Raw genomic sequence first — 11526 nt, forward strand, 5'->3', positions numbered from 1 at the left:
TGGGGATCTCTCACCCATATATAGTTCCTCTGACGTACGCTATACCCGCTCCAGCTGGCCTCTTACAACTTCCCCTCTAGCCACTGGTTTTTGTGGTCCACGCCTCCATCAGATTCACTCCTCTTGTGTGGAGTCCCAGTCAAAACAACCCGATACATTCCCACCTCAGGAGCCTCACAGTTCATGGGAAATTCAAACATCCTTTGTCACACCAGATGCTAGAAGCTGTGGTGGATTTCGATAGAGCCCTTTCCCCTCACTCTGCTCCAAGTCAACAGAGCTCAGGCCACCGACTCTCCCCTTTGGACTTTGTAGGTATGAGTCAGAGTTGAGTTCTTGCATCCCTCCAATGTCAGGGAACATGTCAAAAACTCTCCAAGTAATTCCCTAGAAGCATCATCACTAGATCTGAGAGCAGTAGTTCATTAATTGCCTCTTAAAATGAACGGTTAGTCTTAGGCACATTCACTTCCGTTTCAGGTTTCACCATCAACTTTAAGACAAACACATTCATACACAAAAAGCTAAAAAAGAAAAGAAGGATTTATTTATTTTTTTCTATGTGCCATAGTGCTTTTTATTTTCTATTTAATGTCATTTTACATAAACAAAAATTTAAATTCTAGCATGAATTTACTATTATCTTTATAGCTAGTTTTACTTTTTATTGAAGTATGGTTAATTTACAATAATAAATAATTGTTAATTTCAAAAATTATTGTTACAATAATTGTTATTTCAAATGTACAGCAAGGTGATTCAAATACATATAAAATTTTATTAGTAAATCAATTCATTCTCTACTTTCCCCCAAAAAATGCTGAGAAATTGCTCACAATGAAACATATAACCATCAGTGAGGTATAATGATTATCTACTTTATGCTGGGTCCTTTATGTTACTGTTGATACATTGAGAAAGACAAGCATCACCAACGTAGTATGCCTTCTAAGAATGCATGCATGCATGTGTGCAAAGTCGCTTCAGTTGTGTTAGACTCCTGGTGATCCTATGGACTGCAGCCCCCCAGCCTCCTCTGTCCTTGGAGTTCTCTAGGCAAGAATACTGGAATGGGCTGCCATCCCCACCTCCAGGGGATTTTCCCTACCCAGGGACTGAACCCATGTCTCTTATGTTTCCTGCATTGGCAGGCAGGTTCTTTACCACTAGCGCCACCTGGGAAGCCCAAGTGAATGCATATCTTAAATTTAATCAGGAGAAATAGCAGACTCAAAATACAGAAGTCAAATCTAATTATAAGCTCTCTTCCTGACAATGATAATCTGGAGAATGCAGAAACCAAATGCTAGTCAATATTCCTAAAACATGGCTCCTGAATTAATCAGACTTAACACCAGTTTCTCCCTTCAGTACATGCATAAACTGTAAGCCTCAATTCAGGAGACAATATCTCCCCCATTAAGCTTGTCAAATGGAGGAAAGGAGACTAGAATACCCTGGCTCTGGGGTAGGCAGATCGAAAAGAGAAAAGAACCCAGAAGAGGCTAAGCCACACACGTCCACACAGTCTCCAGACAGCACAAATGGCAAGTCTGGAGAGAGACACCTTCTCTAGGTAGATCTAGACCCTCTGGAAACAGGGTTGATTCCACAATATCTTTGTTGGAATTAATCCTTCCTCCAGGTAAACCCAGCTCTCTTCCGGGGCACAAGGCCTGAAAGTTCAGCTGGACTTCAGACCCTGTCACCATCAGCACAGGTGGACAGCCCTGTCAGGTGGCAGCCCTTCATGCCTAATTCTTTCTCTCAATGTCACCGAAGGCTTGAGAAGGACAGAAGGTAGTGTAGAAATTTCTTTCATTTTTCTAATACACAGTTGAAAATTCTATTTTAATGGCCTATATCAGGATTCTGGGAAGAAGAGAAAATGGTCCCCTCTACGTAAGGGATGTTGATACATTAAAGATATCAATTTGTCTCCCATGATACAGTTTATTTTTTCTTGTTTATCATTTGCTTTCCAGTTTTTGATGCAATTTTTAAATATAAGTATTTTAGATATTTCTCATTTTAATAGAAAATTCAAAAGCAATGAAGAATCCATTACGAACACTAGCTAAAATCTTTTAACACTATCAGTTTAATAAGGCAATTCAGTTTTGTTTTAAACTACATGCATATTGTGCTCACTTTGCTTCAGAACTTTTTTTTTTTGGAATAACAGGTTTATGTATAAAAAATATTTCTAATTTTGCCGTATCCTAAGCAGTAATGTGGAGAAGGCAATGGCATCCCACTCCAGTACTCTTGCCTGGAGAATCCCATGGACAGAGGAGCCTGGTAGGCTGCAGTCCATGGGGTTGCTAGGAGTCGGACATGACTGAGCGACTTCACTTTCACTCTTCACTTTCATGCATTGGAGAAGGAAATGGCAACCCACTCCAGTGTTCTTGCCTGGAGGATCCCAGAGATGGCAGAGCCTGGTGGGCTGCCATCTATGGGGTCGCACAGAGTCGGATACGACTGAAGCGACTTAGCATTAGCAAGCAGTAAATTGTTTAATTGTAACACTATATTTATCATCTCTCATTTATTAGTGCCACATCACATCTCTATGTTTTCAAAGAACATACAAGACTGATATGATTTTCATGGTATTTTCCCAATGCTTCTGATTTTTTCTGGGTTTTTCTTCTCTTTTAAGAAAGTGTACTCCCTTTAGATGATCTCTCCTAGGATCCAGTATATTTTTATAGACTATCAGTACTTCTGTTAAAGACTTGTCAATTTTCATTGATTATAGAAATTATATCTTCTTTCTTCACACATTATATATACTTATATAGAAAAGTCAGCCTCATTCCTGTATTCTGAACTGTCTAGTCATTTAGGTTTAGGAGTACCTATTATATGTAAATAGCAACATTCAGATTTTTTAATTAGGGCTCAGCCCAGGAATGTTGTCATATAACAAGGACATTTGCAGCATTCATAATAATTACTCTAAGTGATATGTCTGATTACTATCATTTTATATGCTTTCTGTTTTTATGCTTCTTGCTATTTCCCTTTCCTTCTCTATAATTCTAACTTTTGTTTCATTGACTTTTATTGTTAGTTTCTTTTACCTATTATTTTCTTTTCTAGTGATTTACTAGTCATACTTATTTACTAGTCCTGTTGACCAGTAAATTTATTACTAAATATTTACTCGTCCTATTTATCCTATTGTCATCTCTACATAATAGTTATTAAAATAAATATACTTAAGCTCATATTTCTAGATCAAAATCAATAATGATTTCCATCTGTGAAACAGGACAACTCCTTCAAGATAGTCAAAGCCACACTCTCCAAGTAAGGTATAATCGAGAAGAAGGCTGAGCAACAAACATGTGTTATGTCCACAGTTAAATGGGAGGAGAGTGGAATGACAAGGAGGAGAAGTAGGCAAGAGGGTCAATCGACATATGAAAACTCAAATGAGAGAAAGTATCCAAGACAGCAGAAGTGTTCAACAGTAACTAATAAAGAAGCGGGATAGGAAGGATGAAGGATGAGATCAGAAGCAAAACTGAAAGAGACTCACAAACTTAGAGAACAAGCTTATGATTGCTGGGGGAGAAGGATAAGAGGAAGAGACAGGGAGTTGTGATGGACATATACACGTGGCTATGCTTAAAATGAATAATCAACAAAGACCTACTGTATAGCACAGGGAACTCTGCTCAATGTTGTGTGGCAGTCTGGACTGAGGGGGAGGGAATTCAGGGGAGAAGAGATAACATATATTATGTCTGGCAGAGTCCCTTTGCTGTTCACCTGAAACTATCACAACACTGTTAATCAGCTATACATATATGTATAACTAAGTCACTTGCTCTACAGCAGAGACTGGCACAATACTGTAAATAAGCTACTCTTCAATTTAAAAAAAGAATGAAGAAAAAAATTAAACGGGCAGTGCATACACAAAAAAAAATTTTTTTTTAAAAGAAGCAAGGTCATTAGAAGTTGACGATCTTGTATCCCATCTTTTTTTACATGGTTATATAAACCTTCTCTGTGCTCTTCAGTTGTGATTTAAAACTGTGAATACTTAACAAAAGCTCTAACCAGTCTAGATACTTGCTGAGATAGCTCAATTAGCATATTTGAAAATTCAGTATAGTCACATGCTTAGTAAGAGGATTTTTAAAAATTAGTCTGGCATTTCAATCCCTCTGTATTTCAATCCCCAAAAAGTTGCTTTAATAGATTAAATGAATACATTCGTATTTCTTATAGGGTAAAATTCTCATCTTTAAGGGTAAACAGTCTAGTCATCAAGCAATAAAAAATACCACTTAAATATCACAGGGGAGTTCTTCACCTATTTGTGTTTAACCACAGCCTACCGCTTCAGGAAAAGACTACTGGGAATTTAGAAAACCCCATGAAATTACACTGCAGCCATATGTGGAGGCAAAATGCATGTATCACTTGAGTAAATCCTAAATTATAGAGGCACATGATGAAAGGGAGTCTACTCATTGCAAAAACTGATTCTTTGGCAAATTTTCCAGAGCAAGAAGACACTTACAACTTCCTACAATGAGATATATTTAAACTTATTGTCTTATCACTGAGTAGCTTTTCAAGGTTTTATCAGTTTTCTCTAAAATATTTTGTACTCAGAAGTTCTTCAGTATCACAGATTATATTAGATGTTTCTGAAGAGACTTCTTCCAAGGGAGAAAACTTCAAATAGAAGGAAACTTGTAAAGTAAACTTACTGCCAAATCACATGATAATCAGTTTACTTATTTGTTGAAACAAATTTATATCAAGAACTTACTATTATATACTAAGGTGTAGCGTACAGCATTGTTTCTCAAACCATCTATGGTAGAGGAGGATTTTTTTCCCCTAATCCATCATGATTTTTGGAAAATATAATACGACTAAGTTGCTGCTGCTAAGTCGCTTCACTCATGTCCGACTCTGTGCGATCCCATAGACGGCAGCCCACCGGGCTCCCCCGTCCCTGGGATTCTCCAGGCAAGAACACTGGAGTGGGTTGCCATGTCCTTCTCCAGTGCATGAAAGTGAAAAGTGAAAGCGAAGTCGCTCAGTCGTGTCTGACTCCCAGCTACCTCATGGACTGCAGCCCACCAGGCTCCTCCGTCCATGAGATTTTCCAGGCAAGAGTACCGGAGTGGGGTGCCATTGCCTTCTCCAAGAGTAAGTTACTAAACAAAATAACATCAAACAAGGAAGCTCAACTTTTTATTATTAAATTCCACAGAATAAACTTACATTCTCAAATTATCTTTGTAGTGTTCTAGATATTTACTCTCAGTTCCTGATCTTAACAGTTTGCCACACCCCCTATCCTGGTCTTCAGGCAGCCTGGGGGTAAGGTAAGAATATATTTAGTGCTTCAACTAACATAGGCATGTATGTCTCAACTCAATGGAGGCTTTCATTCTTTCAGTCAAAAAAAATTCAAAAATACTCCTCCCATTGGCACAACTAAGAGTACACAAATTACAGAAGAAAACAAACACACAGAAAGAAAACATGTATAGAAAGACTACACAATCAGGCTTCTTTTATCCACTATAAACATCACAGGATCAGTAAAAAAAAAAAATTTCAGGCATTTCCAGGACTTACAAAAAATTTTTGAGAGCTAAAATATATTTACTGACTCCAAAAGCTAAACACAGAAAGTAAAATTAACAAAAGTTAAAATACAAAAGAATATATAACACTGGTTATTAAATTAATGACTATCTGCTAATTAATAGGTTATTAGGAATTACTAAACTTAGTGTTCATAAAATATCATTAAATTTGAAAATTCTTTTTATGTTACATTTTATCACATTCCAATATCCACAAGAAATCATAGCTAGTAGCATTTTAAGAAAGTTATTTGCAGTTAAGCTGTTTAAAAAGCAAAAAAACAAATTCTTTTAAAAAATTTATAGTCAAATAGTTTACATGGGTTATGAAGACATTTTAATTAATTTGAAATGACACAGGACCTCCAAAATCTTAAAAAAAAAAAAAAAAACCTGTCCACAAAGAGTAAACACACTGACTTTGTTAAGTGAATGAATGAACTTGGAAGGCACAGTTTGGGAAGACTGGAGGAGAAGCGACAAGACATCTATTTCTAGGTTGACAGGTATAGAAGCAGCTGAACTGTACAGAGTTGGTCACAGAAGGCAACATCTATAAGCAAAGAATGGAGACGAGACTGGAATGTAAGAATTCAGACATCCATAGTGTCCATGGTAGGAAACAGTTAAATCATGGCAGGAAAACAGAATCAGCAGACACTAAATGAGGCAAAGGAAAAAAAGGACTACAGATTAGATCAGACCAGATTGGAGATTATTTCCCTAGCCACACTGAAGACAGTTCCTACCAGACATTCAGAGAGAGAAAATTGGGAGTTTATATCAAGTTTCATGAATAATTTTCATGGTTTTTAACCTTACTAATTAAGACACTACTAAGTACAATTTTTGAATTTCATATTGTGAATCTAATTTTTGAAACACATCCATTTTTACTTTTGTAAAATACAAAGTTAATGGGCCTCTCCAGGTATGGGTATCATCTTAGTTCCTTGAGGCTGCAGCAGCCGCAGGACTGGAAAAGGTCAGTTTTCATTCCAATCCCAAAGAAAGGCAATGCCAAAGAATGCTCAAACTACCACACAACTGCATTCATCTCACATGCTAGCAAAGTAATTCTCCAAGCCAGGCTTCAACAGCATGTGAACAATGAATTTCCAGGTGTTCAAGCTGGATTTAGAAAAGGCAGAGGAACCAGAGATCAAATTGCCAACATCTGTTTGATCATTGAAAAAGCAAGAGAGTGCCAGAAAAACATCTACTTCTACTTTACTGACTATGCCAAAGCCTTTGACTGTGTGGATCACAACAAACTGGAAAATTCTTAAAGAGATACCAGACCACCTGACCTGCCTCTTGAGAAACCTGTATGCAGGTCAGGAAGCAACAGTTAGAACTGGACATGGAACAACAGACTGGTTCCAAATAGGAAAAGGAGTACGTCAAGGCTGTATATTGTCACCCTGCTTATTTAACTTATATGCAGAGTACATCATGAAAAACACTAGGCTGGATGAAACACAAGCTGGAATCAAGATTGCTGGGAGAAATATCAATAACCTCAGATATGCAGATGACACCACCCTTATGGCAGAAAGTGAAGAAGAACTAAAGAGCCTCTTGATGAAAGTGAAAGGGGAGAGTGAAAAAGTTGACTTAAAACTCAACATTCAGAAAACTAAGATCGTGGCATCTGGTCCCATTACTTCATGGCAAATAGATGGGGAAGCAATGGAAACAGTGACAGATTTTTTTTGGGGGGGGGGCTCAAAAATCACTGCAGATGGTGACTGCAGCCATGAAATTAAAAGACTCTTGCTCCTAGGAAGAAAAGCTATGACCAACCTAGACAGCATGTTAAAAAGCAGAGACATTACTTGCTAGCAAAGGTCTGTCTAGTCAAAGCTATGGTTTTTCCAGTAGTCATGTATGGATGTGAGAACTGAACTATAAAGAAAGCTGAGCGCTGAAGAATTGATGCTTTTGAAGTGTGGCATTGGAGGAGACTCTTGAGAGTCCCTTAGACAGCAAGGAGATCCAACCAGTCCATCCTAGAGGAAATCAGTCCTGAATATTCATTGTTAAGACTGATGCTGAAGCTGAAACTCTAGTACTTGGGCCACCTGATATGAAGAACTGACTTATTGTAAAAGACCCTAATGCTGGGAATGATTGAAGGCAGGAGGAGAAGGGGACAACAGAAGATGAGATTGTTGGATGGCATCATCGACTCAATGGACATGAGTTTGAGTAAGCTCCAGGAGTTGGTGATGGACAGGGAGGCCCGGCATGCTGCAGGCCATGGGGTTGCAAAGAGTCGGACATGACTGAGTGACTGAACTGAATTGAACAAAATACTGGCTTCCTTATTGGCTCCGTGGTAAAGAATCTGCCTGCCAATGCAGGAGAGGCAGTTTAGATCCCTGGGTCAGAAAGGTCCCCTGGAGGAGGAAATGGCAACCCACTCCTGTATCCTTGCCTGGAAAATTCCATGGACAGAGGAGCCTGTGGGCTACAGTCCATGGGATCCCAAAGAGTCAGATACAACTTATCAACTAAACAACAACAGCAAAATACCATAGACTGGGAAGCTTATAAACAACCACTCATGGTGCTGGTGACTCAAAACCTTAGATCAGGGTGCTAGGCATGGTCAGATGAGGGCCTGGTTTTGTAGATGTATGGTTTGTAGACATATGGTTGTATTTAGAAGGGCCAAGCTAGCTCTCTGGAGTTTCATAACTGGTACTAAACCTGTCTATAAAATCTCTGCCTTCATGACTTAACTCCCAAAGGCCTCCATCTTCTAATATTATCATCTTGGAGATTAAGTTTCCAACATAGGAATTTGTGGTGTGGTGTGTGTAGGTGGATGGGCACAAACATTCAATTTAGACCAAAGCAGTTTTGAACAGACAGACTCCCTGGAAATATCCTGTGTCTTAAGCATTTACAAAGTGCTTTCTTTAAGTCAGACGTTACTTTTCCTTATATTTTATTTTTTTATTAAGGTCACAAAGAATACAAATTTTAATTGCATAACTCAACATGAATATACTCACCAACAGATAACAACATAGAATTGTTCTAGCACTTCAGATGGCTCCTTCCCAGTCAATATACTCCCAAAGGTAATCACTATTCTATCACCATTGATTAATTTTTCCCTTATTGAACTTAATGGAATCAAACAGTCATACTTTTTTTTAATGTAGTATGTACTTTTTTGTTATTAGCTTCTTTTGCTCAACATTATGCCTATAATATTATTGGTCTCATCATGTAATAGCTATACAGGTTTCCTCCACTGCCAAAAGCAGAGATCCTTGTGGTGGCTCAAACAATAAGCATCATCTGAACAGGGAGGGAATAGCCACTACTGGCAACTGTACAGGAGGCCTTTCAGAGGTTGAGCAGATCTCTGATAGTGGCCAGACCACCACACTTTGTGCCCCAACTTCACTGGACCCACACCAGCCCTCCCAGCACTGCTCCCCATCGGGGCAGAGGATGCCAGCACCAGAAAGGGGAAGAGCACACACTTAAAGGGACCTAAGCCAGCTTGGACCTAACCCTCAAGCTTCTGTTGCAGTAACTTGGGACCTGACCCCACCCCTAGTAGGGCAGTGACGGGCATTGACCAGAAGTGAATCCCCACCTCCTTCTCCAGCCCCACCTCCCGACTAGTGGGTAGTGGCCAGTATATCACGAGGAAAAATGTGACTTGTGTTCACATCAAATCTAACTCTCTCACCAAAGCTACAAGGACTGTACAGATTGTATAGGGACATTCCAACATAAGAACAGTTTCAAGACCACTATAGGTAACTGTTTTACCTAATTCCTTAGAGACAGAGAAACAAGGAAAATGGAGAGATGGAGGAATTTGTCTCAACTGAGAGAGCAGTAGAAAAATCCTGAAAAAAAACAACTAATGAAACAGAAATAAATAATTTATTAGATAAAGAACCCAAAACATTAGTAATAAGAATTCTAACTAAATTAGGGAAAAGAATAGACGAGCACAGTGAGGATTTTAATGAGAAACTCGAAAATTTTAAATGAACGAGTTGGAACTGAAGAATACAATAACTGAAGTGAAAAACTTCCACAAGGAAATGAAGAGAACATTTCATTCTTAATACAAAGGCATAAGTAATAGGTAATAGAAGGCATAAGTAACCTGGAAGATAGAATACTAGAAAACACACAATCAGAACAGCAAAAATAAAAACAAATTTAAGGGAATTCCCTGGTGTCCCAGTGGTTGGGACTCTGTGCTTTCACTGGCAAGGGTGTGGATTCAATCCCTAGTTGGGGAACTAAGATCCCATAAGCCATGTGGCATGGTCAAATTTTTTAAAAAATTAAAAGTTTAAGGAATCTTTGGGATAATATTAAGTATGCCAACACTTGAATTATAGATATCCCATAAAGAAAAGAGAGAGAATGAGATTGAAAATGCATGTGTTAAAATTATGGCTAAAAATTTCCCAAACCTAGAAGGAAACAGATAATGTACAGAAAGTACAGAGGATGTGAACAAGATGAACCCAAACAGACCCACACCAAGACATAGCATAATTAAAATGGCAAAAGTTACAGATAAAGAGAAAATTCTAAAGGCAGTAGAAGAAAACCATATACAAGAGAATTCCCATGAGGCTATCAGCTGATTTCTCTGCAGAAATTTTGCAGATAAAGATGCATACACAAGGAAATTCTTATGAGGCTATCAGCTGATTTCTCTGCAGAAATTTTGCAGATAAAAAGGGAATGGCATGACATATTTAAAGTGCTGAAAGAGAAAAACTTATAACTTAAAATATTCTAACCAACAAAGCTATGACTCAGAATTGAAGGAAAGAGAACTCAGACAAGCAAAATCTAGAAGAGTTCATCAATACTAAACCAACCATACAAGCAATGTTAAAGGCTCTTCTCTAAGTGAAAAAGAAAAGGCTATAACAAGAGTAAGAATTTATAGGAAAGGAAAAATCGAACTAGTAAAGGCAAATATATAGTAAAGGCTGTGGATTAACAACTTGAATAAACCCATATGAAGATTAAAAGACAAGAATTGTAAAATCAACTATAACTACAATAAACAATCAAGGGATAGACATGAAGATATAAAATACGATATCAAAAGCACAAAACATGGAAAAGAGAAGTAGATATTTTAGAATTATTTTAAACTTAAATGATTATTAATTTAAAAAAAATAGATACAGCTATAGGTCCTCATACATAAACCCCATGATACCCACAAAACAAAAATCTACAAAATACCCAAAAAGTAGAGAGAAGAAAACAACTATACCACTAAATAAAATCATTAAATCACAAGGGAAGAAGCTGAAAGAAGAAAAGGACAACAAACACAACCAGAAAGCAAGTAACAAAATGACAGTAAGTACATGCCTAAGAATATTTTATTTATTGTTTTTTAATTATTTTAAATGTCAATGGACTAAATGCTTCAATCAAGACATAAGGTGGCTGATGGAATTTTTTTTTTTCAGACCCATCTATATGCTGTTTGTAAGAGACCCACTTTAGAGGTAAAGACACACAGAGACTGAAAGTAAGAGGATAGTAAAAGATGTTTCGTGAAAATGGAAATGGAAAAAAAGCTATGGCAGCAATCAGAGGTCAGATCAGTCGCTCAGTCGTGTCCGACTCTTTGCGACCCCGTGAATCCCAGCACGCCAGGCCTCCCTGTCCATCACCAACTCCCGGAGTTCACTCAGACTCACATCCGTCGAGTCAGTGATGCCATCCAGCCATCTCATCCTCTGTCATCCCCTTCTCCTCCTGCCCCCAATCCCTCTCAGCATCAGAGTCTTTTCCAATGAGTCAACTCTTCGCATGAGGTGGCCAAAGTACTGGAGTTTCAGCTTTAGCATCATTCCTTCCAAAGAAATCCCAGGGC

This window comes from Bison bison, unplaced genomic scaffold (genome assembly GCF_000754665.1).
Source record: "Bison bison bison isolate TAMUID 2011002044 unplaced genomic scaffold, Bison_UMD1.0 scf7180017864289, whole genome shotgun sequence".
In the NCBI taxonomy this organism is placed as follows: Eukaryota; Metazoa; Chordata; class Mammalia; order Artiodactyla; family Bovidae; genus Bison; species Bison bison.